Raw genomic sequence first — 19,457 nt, forward strand, 5'->3', positions numbered from 1 at the left:
AATCCCAATAATGTAAATTGTGGATCTGAGTAGATCTAGAGGAATGACAGGAATGAGAAACACTTCTGGGATATTCAGAAGTTGAAGCAAATTTGGTTGATGGAACATTGCCTCCAGTCTCAGCAAATATGGAGGCTAAAACCTGGAAAAATGGCTTATGAAGGCAAGATTTGCACCTTGTTTTCAGGAAACAAAAAAGCACCTGCTGTTTATTTCTGCTTCCCCAAATGCAGGTGTTTTGAATCTAAATACGAGGGGGCTGGCATTTCTTCCAAACAAGCTGTGCTCTGCAGCTCTTAGAGTCCTAAATCCTCAACACATTTACAGGTAAGGGTCTAGCCTGGACCACACATCAAACACAGCCGCTGCTGTCTGCTCCAGAGCCATGAGCTTGCGGGATTGTGGTTTCGCTTCTCGTGAGGCTCTGGCTGACAAATGGCAACTATTTAATGGTGTGTTGAAGAGGTGGAAGCCAATGGAAGAGGAGGTTAGAAACTAGAACTCAGCCCTCTCCTGGTAACCCAAAGAACTTCCCCAGTTGCCCTTGATGCTGGTTTTTCTTGTGTGTGTGTGTGTTCATACGAATACATATACGCCTCAGCAGATTCCATATATGTTCTTATGCATGTTAATTACCGTGTTTCACTATAGACGGAGTGAGAGAGGGGGCACCGAATTTGAAGTGATGTGCTTATAAAGGATGTCTGTGCTTTCCAATCCAGCGAACCACTGGGGAGTGAAGGAATTATATGGAATTGACATTTCTCAAAAATGAAGCCCGAGAAACTACAAAGGCACACAGTTTCAGCTCTCAGAGTTCCCCGTGGGAAAGAAGGTGGTTAAGAAGGTGGCATCTGGAGTCAGATGGCTTAGGTTCAAATCCCAGCTCCATTGTGTAAGTTCTCTGTGCCTCAGTGTCCCCATCTGCAAAATGGGATTGTTTGGGTAGTCAGTGAGCTAATACCTGTAGAGTGCTGAGAACACTGCCTGGCCTCAAGCTAGAAAACAAGATATGGCAACACTGAAGGACTGGCCAGGCTACACTAGTTTTCCTTCTACATTGTTGTTCCAAGGAGGCTGTTTTTTCCATTTTTATAACAGAACTTTTAGATATGTTTACTGAAATGCAGCTAAGCTTTGTCCCCTTTATTCTTTTCTCATGGCCATTACCCGAGGAGCGAGGGTTTTCCTCAGGTGAAGCTGGTGCAGTAACTTCCCAGGTGGTCTCTGTCTCTGCACACCTGCCGTCCCAGGTCTTCCAGGCTGTCCCAGGTGCTGTTTGCTCAGTGCTGCTTTCACCTCACCACACTCAGTACCCCTGCCCCGCTGCACGCAGCCTAAGGCCTCTGCCTGGTTTCCACACCTTCCAATCCAAACTCCTCATGCCACCCCCAGCCCCAAAGCATCCCCACGTGCAGGGCAGGCCCAGGAATACCTCCTCTTTTGCTATGTCAGTGGCCTCACCGAGGACGGGGTCCTGTAGGACCTGCATTTTCTGAAAGGAGAAAGGAAGTGTTTTCCAAACAGAGGGTGGTAGCTGTGAGAAAAGAAATAAAGGAAACCATGAATCAGATGGACATTCTGAAGTCAAGAAATGGCGCCATTCCAAGACTCAAGGAAGAATGGAAAGCAGCTTGATACTATTAATTCCCTTTTGTCTTCACATCAGTGAGCTCTCCTCCCTCACCCAGCACCTGGGACATAAGAAACCAACGCACATCAATGTATCGATGATGCCACAGGAAGAATCAATGTGTTACAACCGTATGTTCTTTGAAAAAACTATAATGGTTATGAGAGGAAATAATTTTGAGCATAACTCTTAGTTTACATGTCTTCTACTCTTTGTTCCCGTCGTGGTTTTGGTTTTTTTTTTTTTTTGTCTCTGCAATGGCTGAGTGTACATCCTCTGTTCACACCCTCACCTTCCTCTGGGGGACTACGTCCGTCTCCTGACCCAGTCTGGGGTTTCAAGGAGGAGCTGCTGGTCATAGAATCCTGTCGCTCTGACTGTAGCTGAGCCAATCGGAGTCCTTCCCTGGGGTTTTTCCAAATCTCCCCCCAAAGCCTAGTCACGTCGCCTCTCACGGGCCACTGTGATACCACTGTGTAGTGTCCAGCTGGTCCCTGCAGCCCTCCGTCTGCTCCTGTCTCCACAAGCTATTCTGCTCCCAAGAGCCAGACGAATTTTTCCTCCAAAAGTTTACTCAAATGTCAATTGTCTTCTCAGTTCTCTCTTTTTTTTTTTTTTGCGGTACGCGGGCCTCTCACTGTTGTGGCCTCTCCCATTGCGGAGCACAGGCTCCGGACTCTCAGGCTCAGCGGCCATGGCTCACGGGCCCAGCTGCTCCGCGGCACATGGGATCCTCCCGGACCGGGGCACGAACCTGCGTCCCCTGCATTGGCAGGCGGACTCTCAACCACTGCGCCACAAGGGAAGCCCCTCAGTTCTCTTTTGACTTAGCATCCCATTCTGATGAAATTCAGAATTTTCACCACTTCCCACCAGCTCTCCCATTTCACTTCCAGCCACTCTGCTCCCACTGCCACACCATTCCTTGTACACACCAGATGCACTTCCACCCCAGGGCCTTTGCAGGAATCATCTGCTCTACCTGGAACACTCTTCCCACCAAGAGTGGCTCACCCTTCCCCTCATTTAAGTTTCTACCCAAATGGTACCTTCATAGAGAGGTATTCTCCGAAGTTCCTCTACAAAATAACCCCTGCTGCCCGCCTGTCCACACTCCCTGTTTTCTGACTCTTCCTAGCCCTTAGCACTACCTGATATAGGTAGTTTTGGGGTTTTGTGTATTGTCTATCTCCTCCCACTAAAATTTTTTAAAAAGTAAGTTTATTTATGTTTTATTTATTTATTTTTGGCTGTGTTGGGTCTTCGTTGCTGCGTGCGGGCTTTCTCTAGTTGCGGCAAGCGGGGGGCTACTCTTCGTTGCAGTGCGCGGGCTTCTCATTGCGGTGGCTTCTCTTTGTTGGGGAGCATGGGCTCTAGGCGCGTGGGCTCCGGTAGTCGTGGCTCGTGGGCTCAGTAGTTGTGGTACACAGGATTAGTTGCTGCGCGGCACATGGGATCTTCCCGGACAAGGGATCGAACTCACGTCCCCTGCATTGGCAGGCGGATTCTTAACCACTGTGCCACCAGTGAAGTCCTTACTCCTACTAAAATTTAACCTTTACAAGTGAAGGGACTTTGTCTACTTTTGTTCCCTGCTGTCTCCCCAGCATTGAAAACAGTGTTCCACATAGTTGGTCCTCAATAATTATTATGCTGATGAATGTCTTACTGAACTATTGTTGAAAACTCCTACCCCAATGTCTTCAACCAAGTCCTAAGAGCTTTTGAAAGGCCACGTTAATAAATGTCTTATGCAATGAACGAACAAGAAAAAGATTCAGAAATAATCTTATCCAACCTCCTCTTTTTAAAGATGAGGACAAGGAACCCAAGAGCACACCTGCTCGCTGCACAGTTGCTTTTGGCAGAAAATAAAAACCCAGGCTGAAGCTGTTTACCAGCCTCACGTAGGAAGGCACCCATGCCGCGTGTGAGCCCCTCCTGACTTCAGTACATCTGGGAAGCTTGGGGCAGGAAGCAGATGCAGCCAGCTGGCTTTGTTTTCTCACAGGCCAAAGCGATATATGGCCTCCCCGGAGCGTGCTTCCAGAGAAGGGACTTCGGAAGCATAGAAACGAAGGTCTCCCTGCCCCTTCTCCTGTCTCTCGTTATCTTTGGCTGCACAAAAGGATTGAATAAGTGCCTGTCACATAAAAGACTCCCACGCCCCCGGAGCCAGAAGTGGGACAGCACAAGGGAACGCGCCCGAGGTGCTTCAGTCCCCACCCCCGGCTCCTCTCTCCCACAGGAAGTGTCCCTGTTCCCTCCCCACCTCCGCACTGCACATCCACACTCCCAGAAGAATGGAGCATCGCAGTGATAAATGATTTCCACCTTGTTTGGTAACAGAGCTCGCAGAAGCCAGTGCCGTTCTTTTATAGAATTCCTTCCATTTCCAGGTGAGGGAACTGAAGTCTGGGAGGTTTAGTGACAGGCCTCAGGATCACCCATCTAGTTACTGCACAGTGCACCCTAGGCCTCGAACTTTTCCGCTAAACTTTCCTATCAAATTATATCAATTTTGGTTTCTGGGGAAGAAGCAAATTCAACTGCATTGTTCTCATACAATACAATTCTTAAGGTGCTCATGGTAGATAATTAAACACTGCAAAAAGTTTTGAGCTAATTTACTTAATGAAATGCAACATATACATAAAGAACATATATGTGTTCTTTTTTAAAATATTTATTTATTTGGCTGCGCCAGGTCTTAGTTGCCATGTGCGGGATCTTTGTTGCAGCATGCAGGATCTTTAGTTGTGGCATGTTAACTCTTATTTGCAGCATGTGGGATCTAGCTCCCTGAACGGGGATCGAACCTGGGACCCCTGCCTTGGGAGCGCAGAGTCTTAACCACTGGACCACCAGGGAAGTCCCTATATGTGTTCTTTATACATAAATATATTATATAAATGTATGCATATATATATGTATATACATATATATGAAGCTTCAGATACACAACAAGGCAAGTAGAATAATATAATGGACACCATGCACCCACAATCCAGCTTAAGATATAAAACATTAAAAATACCAGCAAATCCTCCTGTGTAACCCATCCAGTACATTATGGTTTTAATTTGAATTTCCTCATTAGTAGTGAGGTTGACTGTATTTTCATATGTTTATTGACCACTCATGTCTCCTATTCTAAGAATTGCTCATGTAATTAATTGATTTTTCTATTGGAGTATTCATCTTTGTAAGAGTTCTTTATATATTCTGGAATTGAATCCTAATCATGTATATTGATTATATTACAATCAAATACGTTGATATTTTTCCCCAGACGGTGGCTTGTCTTTTTAATTTTTCATTTTGGCCTACAATGAACATAAGTGTTTTGCCCTAGTATAGTTGAACTTACCACTTTTTTAAAGATTTGTGACTTTTAACTCTAGAAATCTTTCCCTACTCCAAGTCCATAAAGATATTCTTTTACAGTTTCTTTTAAAAAAAATTAACGACTTGATTTTTGTTTTTAATCCAACCTGGAGTTTATATTTACATACATTAGGGAGGAAGGACTGAAATTAAATTTTCCATACAGTTACTTATCCCATCACTACTGGTTGAATATTACTGTCTTTCTCAGTACATCTGCATTGCCTACTCTGCCGTTTATCAAGTTTCCATGTGGGCACGGACCCGCTTCTGGGTCTTCTCTTTTGTTCCACTGTGTGATCTCTCGGAACCATAAAGCTGAAAGCAGACATGAATTTCATTTTCCTTTAATAACACAAAATTCGTGAAGCTGGGTGATGGGCCCGCAGGACCTCATTATACCATCTCCTCTACTTTTGTGTATGCTTGTTAGTTTCCATAAGAAAGAGCTGCGCAAGTACTGGATCTTGGACCCTAGTGGAATACAGACGGCATCATTGAATGCAGGTGCTCGTGGGCCATGCTATTAGGGCACCAAATCTTTGCTGTTCAGTCCTTCTCTGGGAAGCGCCCTTCTTCTCATACAGCATGCTAAGACCCAGACTCCATCAGCAGAAGGGCTGGGAAAAACTCATCCTAAAAAGCAGGAGGTGTCTGCAAGCATCAGCAGAATGTGTGACCTAATGCACATGAAAGAACCTTGGAAACGTAAAATCCCTATATGCTCCTACACAAAGTGGTGTGACTCTTATTATCAGCAGATTCTGGTAACTCGTACTATTCCTGAGTATCTCTTGCACTTCTGGAACAGTGGTTTTTTTTTTTAGGAATTCAAGCTGCATGTGAAAAATCATCAAGATTATTTTCTAAAATAGCTAAGAAAAAGTACCAGATCTATCAACCAGGCAGACAGCACAATTCATCAAAGAGCTCAAAGGTAATATGACCTGCCCTGCCTCAATGACAATTTGAAATGCATGTAGGAGAAATAAAAATCTTTACCGGCAGAACTGTTTCATTGTCAAAGCAGAGCAATCGTGTCTGTTTTGAGTGGTGCAATGCTTTCTTTTTGTTTCCAGGATCAAACACAAATGTTTTCATGAGGCCGCTCAGACTTGTTTTCACCGACAGAGGAAAAAGCCTCCACTGGATAAGACACTCTTACCACTTCCCATCACAGAGTAAACCCTTTACTTTTCTTTGGCGTTTCTTTTACTTCTCCAACGGAGTAGCAGGCAGCTGTTTCTAACAGAATAAAGAAGACAACCTACGATGTTAATAATTAAATACCAGAAAGTAATGGTTGTCTTCCGTTTAGAATCTGGAGCCCAGGGAGATAGATGAAGGGACTGGATCCAGGATCACAAGGTAGTCAGTGAGTTGCAAGATTTCCTGACTTCAGATCCAGTGATCTCTCCCCTCCCCGCTGGATTTGTTGGTAATTAATCTGCGTTACAGCCCACTTAGGATGAATCAAGCAGATAATATGTGATGCCTTTTTGGAAACAGAAAAAATCTTGGACAGTTTGGTAATTGGACCGCAGATGACATCCGTGAGAAATTAGGGAAAGATTCCAGGCATTCTGGCTGCGGGGTAACCCTTCATCAGATGGTGTCACTTCAGAAGCTTAAGACTAAACTTTCTACCAAGAATCTGAAAAACACCTTGATCTACCTACTTAGCACAGTGTGAGACTGTATGAAGGCAGAGAGGTGTGGCATGTGGTTTGATAAAAGTTAGTAAAAACGGTGCCAGAAGAGAGGGAAAAACAAAAACAGATGTGTAAGCATGTATAATCAGAAAGGCATTATGTACATAATCCTACCAGCTTTATTCAATGGCTTGTTCCATTTCGGTGATCATGTTGGTAGATGAGCTGATTGCAAATTTGTGAAATATTCATAACCAGCAATTTCTGCTAAGTGACAATGAACTGTCACAGTCGAAAGGATTACAGACCCTAGTGTGACGTGATTCCATAGGCTACCTCCTGTCTTACCCAGAAATCATACCTACCCATTTCCTACCTATGGCACAGGTATTAAGGAGCAGGGCAAGGTCGGAGAAAGTGCCCAGGTGTGGAAGGACAGAGCGCAAACAGTGGCCTCTCAGTTTGGACACCAAGTGGAAGAGTGAGACTGATGCTCACAGGTTTCAACGCCAAAGCTGTCCTCCAATGCCCAGGCTTTCGCAAGTGGGTTTGAGGACTATGTTGTTCTGAGATCTATTACATTCTCAACTCCTTTTATGTAAACACTGTCCTTTGGAGGTGGAAAAACTAGAGGAACAGGTACAACTTATTTTCACCCAAGAATTTTTTATTCTTTTTTTATTTTGCGGTACGCGGGCCTCTCACTGTTGTGGCTTCTCCCGTTGCGGAGCACAGGCTTCAGATGCGCAGGCTCAGCGGCCATGGCTCACGGGCCCAGCCCCTCCGCTGGGATGTGGGATCCTCCTGGACCGGGGCACGAACCCGCGTCCCCGGCATCAGCAGGCGGACTCTCAACCACTGCGCCACCAGGGAAGCCCCACCCATGAGATTTTCTGTCACATACAGCCTTACTTCTCAAAGCTGTGATCAGTGGGCCAGCAGCCTCAACATCACTTGGGAGCATGTTAGACACACAGCATCTCAGGCCCCACCCAGACCTGTTGTGCGTGGATCTGCATTTTAACAGGATTTGCATCTCAAGTGAATATTATGCACTTTAAAAATCTAGAGCAAAGGACTTCCGCTTTTTCAAGGGGAACAAATACCTTTTGTGATTCAAGATCCCATGGGCTTAGAGCCTTAGATGAAATAGCACACAAGCCTGGGATTTTGATTTTCAGGAGATCTGTTAATACCCAAAGTGTATTTGGAGGCTAACCCATCCGTTTTGCATGATTCTGTCACAGTTACCACAGTTACTGTAATAACTGTCATTAGTGTCTCTCCTTTATCCAACGTGTGGGAATTCCACTGCTTGCTTCGTCGGCTTTCACGATGCACTGCTCCAAGTGAGGTAATTCCTAGGTTTTCCATGTGACGCAAAGTACATTTTGTCAGTTAATTCCTCGACATCCTTACTCTTTGTTAGGCAGTTTCCTCGTGTAACCAGAGTCTGCTTCCATCTCCACATAGACTCCAACCCTTCTTACAGACCTGGTCGTTGGCAGTTTTACGTGTTGATTTCAGATTAGTCTGTTCACATAAATGTGGTTTTCATTTCACTCCGACATTTGCCATTACAGTCACAATTGACCAACTAGTTCATTGCTCTTTCATTGTCACAATGATCTGTCACTATTTATCAAGCACCTACTAGGTGCAGACTTGTTGCTCAGAGATAACAGAAATGTCATCTCTAATCCTCCACGCAAAACAGCATGCGGTATTTCCCCAAAATACAGATGAAAAAATCATCTCAGTAAGCTCAAATGGTGAGAGAAATGGTAATGTCACAATTAGGACACAGGTGTGCCTGAGTCTAAAGTGGTGTCTTCTCACTGACTCACATGCCCCCGTTAGCATTTGGCAACTCACATTGCTGCGACCACACTTTTGCATTCACGTAACAATGTTATTGATCCCTTCTCAGTGTTACTAGCATTGATTTCACATTGTGCATTATGCGTACATTTCATTTGGGAAAGGAATGTTGAAAAATGAACCCATGTTCCAGTCAGTTCTCTTAGTGTTGCAAGGAGAAACTCAAATTAGCTGGAAAAAAAGATAAGTGTGAAGGTCCAAAGGCAAGGAGCTCACCTGGGCCCCAAAGGGACTGAAGCAAGAGCTCATAAGACAGGCATAAAGGCAGCCCTGAGCCCAAACGTCTCTGGGGGTCGTGGGGTTTGTCTCCCTCTTGAATCTTTCTGCCCCAGTTTCCTCTGATTATGGACCACCCCCAACTACAGGAAGTGGCTTTCCTGTATCCAAATAGAAAGGGCCCTGCTGTGCAAAGAGTCTCTCTCAGCAGCACACCCATTCCTGCTAAATAGACCATAGTCCTGATGATAAAGAAGTGAGCTACAGAAATGCCCTAACTTGAGGCAAATCCTAGGGAGCAATGCCTGGCCCTGTGTTCCTTGACCTCCTGCATTTTACATCTCACCGAGCTCCCCTGCAACCCAAGTCCCTTTAAGCCGGAGAATCCTGGCCCAAGTTTCAAAATGTTGTCATAAAATTAATGTCTTACTGCCTTCCCTTCCAATATCTGGTGACCCCCAAATGGTTATCTTGACCTTAGCTTTGTATCACTGTGTCTTATTCAGAGGGAAAGGGACAGTTTTGTGGACAGAGCTGCTTAGGCAGCCTAGATGCTGAAATTCAAGGTTAGAGTAATGTGGCAAGCGGCCACCAGAAGCTGGAAAAGGCAAGGAATGGATTCTCCCCTAGAGCCCCCAGATGAAGTGTGGTCCTGCCGACACCCTGGTTTCATCCCAGTGATGTTAATTTCTACGTCTGGCCTCCAGAAATATGAGAAAATAAATTTCTCTTGTTTTAAGCCACCAAGTCTGGGGTAATTTGTTATTGCAGCCACAGAAAACTAGCATACTTGGACATACAAGAATTCTGTACATATATGTGAGTATGTCTCTACCATAAATACTCAGAAGGTGCTGTCCTACAAATGTCCCTTCATAATCTTTATAGTATAGGTATTGCCAATTGCCCCCCATGGTGGCCACTTAAAAGCCCCACCAGCAAGGTTTAAAGCTTCTATATGCTAACACTCTTGCTATCACAAAGTTATTAAATGCTTTGATTATAAAATTAAAAATTATATTCTAATTATAGTTTTAATGTGAATTTCTATTATTCATGGGCTTGTTATTTAAGAGTCATTTGTATTTCTTTTTTCTGAAATATCCATTTGCATCCATTGCCATTTTTCTGCTGTTTTTCATATTTTGCATGATCAGTTTGTATGCATCTTTATATGTTCAAGTAATTAATCTGAATATGAGTAGCAATTAATTTTTATTTGTCATTTGTCTTTTGACTTTGCTTTGCATACAGGATTTTTACCGTGCAAGATTTTTTTTAAATTAATTTACTTAATTTATTTACTTTTGGCTGCATTGGGTCTTCATTGCTGTGCGCAGGTTTTGTCTAGTTGCGGAGAGCGGGGCTTACTCTTTGTTGCGGTGCGCGGGCTTCTCATTGCTGTGGCTCACGGGCTCTAGAGCGCAGGCTTAGTAGTTGTGGCGCACGGGCTTAGTTGTTCCGTTGCTTCCCAGACCAGGGCTCAAACCCGTGTTCCCTGCGTTGGCAGGCGGATTCTTAACTGCTGTGCCACCAGGGAAGCCCCGATACAGGATTTTAAAAAAAATTTATAGCTGCTGGCTTTTGGATCATGCTTTGAAAGTCTTTCCCACATTAAGATTATTTTTTTTATTATTTTTATTTTTGGCTGTGTTGGGTCTCCGTTTCTGCACGAGGGCTTTCTCCAGTTGTGGCAAGCAGGGGGCCACTCTTCATCGCGGTGCGCGGGCCTCTCACTATCGTGGCCTCTCCTGTTGCGGAGCACAGGCTTCAGACGCTCAGGCTCAGTAGTTGTGGCTCACGGGCCTAGTTGCTCCGCGGCATGTGGGATCTTCCAAGACCAGGGCCCGAACCCATGTCCTCTGCATTGGCAGGCAGATTCTCAACCACTGCGCCACCGGGGAAGCCCCAAGATTATTTTTTAAAGTGCTTTCTTCTAATTATGAACAGTTTCAGTTTTCACATTGAAATCTTTGATTAGTTTAGAATTCAATTTTGTATTAGGTATGAAAGATTAAATTAAATTTAATTGATTTTCCACACATCTAATACTACTAATAATGAGTCCTAATACTACTATAAATGATCCATCTTTTAAATCTTTTTTATGTATTTGGGTCTATTTCAGGACTTTCTCTTTGCTACAGAGATCTTTCCTTCTACACATTGTTTTAAATAAAATAAAGTAGGCTGTAAAAAGTGAATTCTGGTTATGGTGTTCGAGTCCCCCCACGGCTGATGTGTCAGCCACCATCAGGTCCCCTGTTCCTTTGGCTCCCAGACCAGATGTGAGGGATACTTGGGACCCTGCAGCGTCAGGAATCCTGCACAAACACCAGGCTGCACTCTGACGGCCATTTCAGCTCCTGCCCACCCTCCTGGTGAAGTAAGGGTGCAAGGGAAGGGCCTGGTCATGAGGGAAACTAGCTACAGGACACCTTCCCCTTGGCCTCAGGAAAGAGTCCCTTTGAAGGGACAGGTGAGAAGTCGGGTCAGCACAATTGTGGGGCACGTGGGAGATAAATGAATAAAAACCATCACTGTTTTTGCCAACATGGTTACACAGATACAAAATTACAGTCTGGGCTGGGGACATAGCCAGGCACAGCCACAGGATGTCTCGGGAATCCTCTAAGCTTCCCGCCACAGGAAACATGAAATCTCTAAAGCCATTCTGGGAGTGAAAAATAAGGTGGTACATAGGGTCAACTGAGTTCTCAGCATCAAAGACTTGAATTGTGTTAAAAACAGCAGCGGGACACAATGCCCCCTGCTTCCCATAGATCCAAATATGGGAGGGGAGATATAAAGAATTTTCTCTGACATATCCCTTTCCCGTGATTGTTTACAAACCTTGCCGTGTTCTATGCCTTATGCAGCTCCTCTAATGTTTTTTCATGTTTGTTTATTCATTCGGTTAAGCCTCTTTGAATGCACAGGCATGCATAATATGACTTGATATGGCAGGACTTCTTGTTCTAAAAAGTAAAAATAAATAAAGTCAGCTAGCTAGATGCCTGTCACAGGCAAATGCAGATAGGCAGGAGAGGCTAGCTTGTTTGTCATAGTAAATGTGGAAAGAGGCTCCTGTCAATCACCTCCGGGATAACATCAGTCTTTGGCATTGTTTCAGAGACTACAGACTCCACCCAGAGAGCTCTCAAAGTGTCACAGGACCTGCCCAGTCTTAAAGATATCTTCAGAACTCATGGGAAGAAAGGGATCCACCCTCCTTCCAGTTAGTCTAGATGGATCACCATCTCGGGGGTAGCCACCGCAGCAGAAGTCTCTATTAAAATCAAAATTAGCTAAGGATAGAAAGATAAGCATTTCCTCCTTCTTCACCTTTAAAGCAGAATGGCTTATCCATGGGGCTCAGGGAACTGCACAACTCTCAGGGAACTGTGTAAGAGGAAGTTCTGCCTGGGGTCTGCTGGGAGAGGTGATGGGAGAGACCAGACACAGATCATAGATGGTGCCACTTAAACGCATCCAATCACATCTCATACCTAGCAATATCGACTTTCTATGGTAACATTTCTCATCCCTGACAACCATTTACATTGAGCTACTAACTCTTCCTTAGATAGGCTATACACGGTTTGATAAAGATGTAAGGGCTGTCTTTGGGCATCTGAAATAAAAGTGGTAAGGAGTAAGACAGGAAGCTCTGCCGCTTGGAATCTGAAGACTCACATTTCTGGTGATCGTTATACAGACACACATGCTCTCATACACTTACACACGTGTATGGCTATTTCTCCACTCAATATTTTAGACCACTCCTAGTTTTGGTAAGTATGTGGAGGAACTGGGACTCTCATACACTAATGGTGGGAACGTAAAATGGTCCAACCATGGTCCAACCACCTTGGAAAAGAGCTTGGGGAGATGTTACAACCAGTTCAAAGGAGAATCCAAAACACCACACATAGGTATAGACAAAAGATGCTAAAATTAATTGACAGCTAGATGCAAAACCAGTCAATAGCCACAAGACATTAATCAATTGCATTCCACTGGACTGAATTTGCATTTCATGGACAAGAATCATTTGTATTATTATCAGTTTTCTACAAGTTACAGAGTTGTGAAAAAACTCAAAGACAACGGAAGGTGAAGATAACCAAGACGGATGAGCTATGAGTTAAATAAATCTTTGACAGATGTTCTTTTTTCTTTTTTTTTTTTGCGGTACGCGGGCCTCTCACTGTTGTGGCCTCTCCCGTTGTGGAGCACAGGCTCCGGACGCGCAGCCTCAGCGGCCATGGCTCACGGGCCCAGCCGCTTCACAGCATGTGGGATCTTCCCGGACCGGGGCACGAACCCGTGTCCACTGCATCGGCAGGCAGATTGCCAACCACTGCGCCACCAGGGAAGCTTGGTGCTCATTTTTATCTGTATAAGTGTCACGATTTTACCTGTTAAAAAATTACCCTTTAATAGGAACTTTGAACAATGCCTAGCTCATAATAGATACTCAATAAATATTAGCTTTTATAGTATTAATTTTATTAATGTTTAAAATGACTCGAGTCACACTTTAAGTTCATCTGGGGAAGGTGCCCTGTGAAGATAGCGTTTATGTGTTCAGTCACTTCAGATGTTCATCCAGTCATTATTGAGCTATTCCTGGAAATAAGGTCCAGTGTTAGCTGTAACTTATTTGGTAAGACAGAGCTGAGTTTATTCTTCCGCAGTGAGTGAGAATATTACTTAGCAGGCCTTTGTAGCATTTCAGAGGGGGCAAGGCATAGTAGGGGTACTTATGAGATTTTGAAATCTAGTTTAAAGTGAATCTTTCAATAGGAGGGGCTGTGGGCTTGGTTAGGAATGGGTAAGGATCATGACATCATCCTTTAGGATTGGTAGATACAGCAGGGTGGGGAATTCGTGGTGAAGGTTAAATTTGTGAGGTTCAAAGCCTCGGGGTATAAAAATGTCTTTCGATTTTTTCTTTGAAGAGTTGATGGGTCTTTCAGGAAGTTTCTGGAATTATCAATCAAGCTATTTGCAACTTCCTGGGCAAGAGTTACCTGAAATAGTGACAGCATGTTAATAAAGACAGTAGAATACTAAAGTCATACGATGTAGGCTTTACGCTGTGTGGGTATAGATGGTTTGGTTCTCAAGTAACGTCTTTCTTTTATACTTCTTATTGGTCATTTATTATTTATGGCCTATTTTGATAATTACATATCTGGTGCAAATGTCTGAATACTAATACTACTGCTGATAATAATAGCAACTACTGCTACTACAGCAACAGCAACAGTTGTGTTTATCCCATGCTTACTTGGGTCTGTAATTCTGAAAGCAGTCTATAAGGTAGTACTCATTATCCCTACTTTATAGATGAACAAACTAAGGCTCAGAACTGAATGCAGGACAGCAGGCTCCAAAGTCTACATTATGCTTCACAACTAAGCAGTGATCTTCCAAATGCCAGGCCCTCGGTCACGATCTTCAGCAACCAGTACGGTCCTGGGCACAGAGTGTTAATAAGCGCTGAGTAAGCATTTGTCAGGAATACTGAATAGCGAGGCAATTTGTCCAAAGGCATCTGAGAAGCCTTCCAAAATGGGAGCATCTTCTGACTTTCAACCTAAACTCTATCTATCAGACACAGTTGCTGCTTAGTTGGCTGACCAGGAAGAGTACTGCACAGTTTTATTTCTGTTTCACGACCGAAGTCCTTGATTCAGCCGCATAACGCACAACGAAAGCTATAAGGACTCTATTACCAGCAAACTGGTACTTTAAGCCCCAACATTCATTCAGTCTGGATGCATTAAAGGCCCAGGGCGAGGTGGAAACCTTCGTTCTCTAGCTTTTTCCATTGTATACCGAAGATCATTGATCCCCAGGGTGAAATAGAGGGAAAGATGAATTTAGAGCACACGACAAGGAAGGAGAACAAAACTCACGCTTGTTGTGTCGTTTTCACCCCAGTCTCCATGAAATTTTTGTAGCTTTCAGCATGTGATTTTGTTCATTATTTTGTTTGTAGTATTTTTTTACCTGGTGCAAATTAATAATTTGTCTATCTGAACATAATATTCAATGTTAATGATCCGACATGCCCTGTGCTTTTCATCTGGCTGCATAAAGGACAAGTGCCCTGGAAATCTATCATCCACATCTTGTTTTATGGTTCTGTTGGGAATCAAGCTTTAGTTGATTTGTCATATCGGTTTTCTCTCCAAATCTTAACTCTTTTGAACTTTTCATTACATAGCCTGAAACTTTTAAAAGTAGTGACAGTACCTGCTTAGGATTCACGGTGGTTTTTATTCACCTGAAGCCTTGAGTTCACTTTGTAGTTTAATTCTTTGGGGAAGTAAATCAGAACAAGGTGAAGTGGTGTTTGTATTCGTTAGCGTGAGATGAATCACCTACGGGATCAGATTCTTTCCTTGAATTCATAAACAGTTCAAGGGGAAAAAATCCACAAATAGAATAATTAGAATGTGGGATTTAGCATAATTTCTTTGGTATTTAGGTAAAAAATTAATTTTAAAAAGTTCTAACAGATTTGATAGAAAAATTAATAATAAAATAATTTATAGGTTGAAAATATTCTAGAACAGACTGTGGGAAGAGAAAATGATTAAAGATTATGGAATACTGCATTTTGTTTTATGGACTTAATCCTACCAGAATTACTTCCTATTTTTTTTTTTTTACAATACTTTTTTCTCATGTGAAAACTAATTTAAAATTTGTCCTTTTTTTTAATGAAAAATGTAAGTTAGGAAAATTTCTGCTCCTGGTAATGAATGACTAGGTAATATCTAAACTAGACAAGCAGAAAAAAATACATAAAAGCACCAAAATCTAACAAAAGTAAGGAATTTCTGGATCAAGATCCAGGAGAGGAAGGGAATCCAGAAAGGTAAGCCCAGCATTCCGGGCCACCTCCATCCCAAGGACCATTGCCAGTCCTAAAAACAGGGCTGACAATCTGAATTGCACTTTTGAAAAATCTCACCTGGCTACACATGCCAGAGTTCTGAGCCTGCCACAGTAAACCACCCCCAATTTTGGTCTAAGATTCCAAGAGTAAGAGTGAAATTAAGATAAACCAGCCTTTACACAGATGGTAGCCTTGCTTCAACTATTTTGGGTAGTCCAGAAAACTACAAATCTTAAAATTGGGTTAAGATCATCCCAGGCTGCTGATGCCCCTAGGTGCCTAAAAAAGTCAACAGAAAATCCTTGGAGGAGGAAAGAAAAGTCATCCTATACTGTGAAGTATTTCTACAAATAATATTTCAAACACAATGCCCAGCACATAGTCAAAGATAAATAGGCACACAAAAAGACACGACATAATAAATGAGAATCAGCAGAAACAATAAATAGGAATAGCTAGAATATATGAAAATCAAAGAAAGAGATAAACACATAGGTAAATCTAAGTGATGGTTGACTGCATAAGACACTAATAATGATAATAATAATATTATTTGTAATGTGCCCCCCAAAAATGAGAGCAATCAAAATGGCCTTCATCATTAGGATGAGTATTAAATTATCTGGTGGAATGCTACAGAGCAGGGTTCAGCCAAATCCAGCCTGTGACCTGCTTTTTCCATAGCTAATACATGACAGACTTTGTGGCCCACAAAGACTAGAATATTTACTTTCTTGTCCTTTACAGAGAAAGTTTGCTGACGCTTGCTACAAAGAAATGAAAATAAATGAGCCCAACCTACATACATCAACAAGGTTGGATGTTCAACGTACATCATTCAACCTAAAAAAAGCAAGATCAAAAGAAAAACTCCAATATGATTCCATTGACATAAAGTTCAAAAAGCCAAAAACTATAGTTTCAGGACACATTTTTAGGTAGTATAACTATAAAGGGAAGCAAGGGAGTGATCACCATAAATGTCGAAAGAATGGCTACTTCTAGGTGGGAGAGAGGAGAATGTAATTGGGAAGGACTGCATCTCAGAAGCAGTGGCAGAGCTCTTGTGCGACTGTTATTTGAGTGTTTGCTAAATTGGCTAAAATGTGAGTTTATGTTTTATGCATTTTTCTGTACATGTATTCTATTTTATAATAAAAAAGACTTAAAAGGTGAATTGTATGCAAATTAAAAGGAAAGGAAAGAAGGAGAGAGGGAGGGAAGAAATTGTATAATTTAGCCCACTGGCAAGACTGATGTTCTTTGCCTAAATGAAAAAAAAAAATCCTAGGCAATATTTTCAACTACTCTTTGATTTGATAGGTAATTTCATAGGAAATGACTGCCCATTTATATGTTTATAAAGGGCTTAGCTTGGAGAAAAGGTCAGTGTTCTTGCTGTGAATAAAATATTTATGAAAATAGCCTTGGCTTTTCTTTCTTTGTTTCCCTACCTGGGTCCAGCTATCCAGACTTAGAACGTGTTAAAGACTTGCCCTGGTCTCCGTGCTTTTCAGAGATATTTTTGCCACATCCTCTCTAAAGGAGTTGAGCCTTTTTTCCACCGTTGGCAAGGTCTTCATTCTTTGATTCATTTCCTCTATCTCTCTGAAAATATTCCACTTACCTTATTTCACTAAGGTATATTAGTATAGTGAATGCCAGTTTTAGTTCATGCGTCAGAAGAACTTCGGAGCTGCCATGTTACACAGATCCAGGGGGATGGTTCACGTCATGCCACTCTCTGTAGTTGTGCAGTGCTCAGAGCACTCCCCTTACGCAGCAGCCTGGCTAGCACTGTGCAGAGGAGTTAGCATTAATATTTCTACGGGTTTCAAGTAGAGGGGAACGGATTAAGTCTATTGCATAAAAGATTCAAGTTAAACAATATATGAACTTCTCACTTTAAAAAATTCCAAGATAATAGTAGGCACAATCTATTTTTAACACCCTTCAGGATACAAAGCTATATCCAGTTTATATACCTTCTAGATTTTCACGTAGATTGTTGCAGTTGATTCTCACAATCAAAACTAATAGCAGTAACCAAAGTAACTTAAGTTTATGTGAACTATATCAGATAGACCTGCCCTAAGGTCTGGGCTCTACCTCCCACTGTGAGATCTTGGGCAAGTTGCTTAACCTCTCTGAGCCTCAGATTCTTCAAAAGAAAATGACGATGATAAGAGTATCTATCTACCTTAGAGAATTAAGTGAGATGATGTACATAAGGTACAGTGACTGGCACATATGTGCCCTATAACAATTAGATAATACTCTTTTTAAATTTATTCTCTGATCATTCCTGCTTCCCTTCAAAAAGGTTCCCTTCTTCCTGTATCCATCCAGTCCTCCAGTCCAGAACCTGGGAGGGACCCTCTGCACCTTCTAATCCTTCAGTCTCCTCATACCCGTCTCTGCCATAGCTATGTAATCACCAAGCACCATTCATTATCCTGAATCCCCACATGCTCATATTATTTCTTCTCAGACTCTTACAAACTTTCTGAGGGACACTTTGCCTCCATCCATCCATCCATCCATCTATCTCCCATCCATCCATCCATCGTTCCATCCAGGCATCCACTGAAAAATCATACTGAGTACACAGAGTGAGTGGCTGAAGAAGACCTCTCTGAAGAGGTGACATCTGAGCAGCTGGGACAACTGAGGGAGTGAGCATGGAGATTTGGGGGTAGGGTGGGGAAGCATTCCAGGAAGAGAAAACGATACATGCAAAGGCTCTGAGACAGACGTGTTTGTGAGCCAGTAAGAAGGCAGAGAATCTCTTCTGAGTGCCAGGAGATGTGGTTGGAGCAGCTGTCACAGGCTGAACCATATCAGAGGTGGAATGATTGACAGGTTTAAGCAAAGGGGCGACATTTTTAGAAAATCGCACTGAAGGGGCAAGCGGGAAGCAGAAGGACAGCGCACAAGATCATTGCATGGGTCCACGTGGTGATTAGCATGGCAGCAGACAGTCTTCCTAAAACACAGTTCTGAGCAGGTCACTCTCCCTACCTGGCCCCTGCATGCACTGCGCATACACACACCTAAAACCAGCCAAAGTTTTCTCCGCTGCCCCTAGAATAAAGTCAAACTCTGGACCCCTTTCCCAACTCCTGTCCTACATGACCCTGTCAGAGGTCATGATTCTGTACCCCTCCACCCGCTGCTCCCTCACCCTGAAATCCTCTTCTCTCCCTTGTCTTTCCATTTATTATCCAAAACTCTGCTTTGTGAACTCTCCATAGAAGCTGTCCTTGATCCCCTTCCTTCTCCCCTCTCAGAGAGACGTAACTACCTCCTCTTCTGAGACATAAAACTATAATCATATTCATCATTCTGTCCTGTACATTGTGAGCCACTTATGTGCAATGTTCCTATGGTTTTGTTTGTTTGTTCGGACGCCTCAGGTCTTAGTTGAGGCATGTGGGATCTTTTTGTTGCAGCGTGTGGGCTTCTCTTTAGTTGCCGCGTGCAGGTTTTCTCTCTCTAGTTGTGGTGCGTGGGCTCCAGGGTGCTTGGGCTCAGCAGTTGTGGCACGCGGGCTTAGCTGTCAGGCAGCATGTGGGATCTAGTTCTCCGACCAGGGATCCAACCCACATCCCCTGCATTGGAAGGCAGATTCTTTTTTTTTTTTTTTTTTTTTTTTTTTTAAATATTTATTTATTTATTTATGGCTGTGTTGGGTCTTCGTTTCTGTGTGAGGGCTTTCTCCAGTTGTGGCAAGCGGGGGCCACTCTTCATTGCGGTGCGCGGGCCTCTCACT

Source organism: Phocoena phocoena, chromosome 15 (genome assembly GCF_963924675.1).
Source record: "Phocoena phocoena chromosome 15, mPhoPho1.1, whole genome shotgun sequence".
NCBI lineage: Eukaryota > Metazoa > Chordata > Mammalia > Artiodactyla > Phocoenidae > Phocoena > Phocoena phocoena.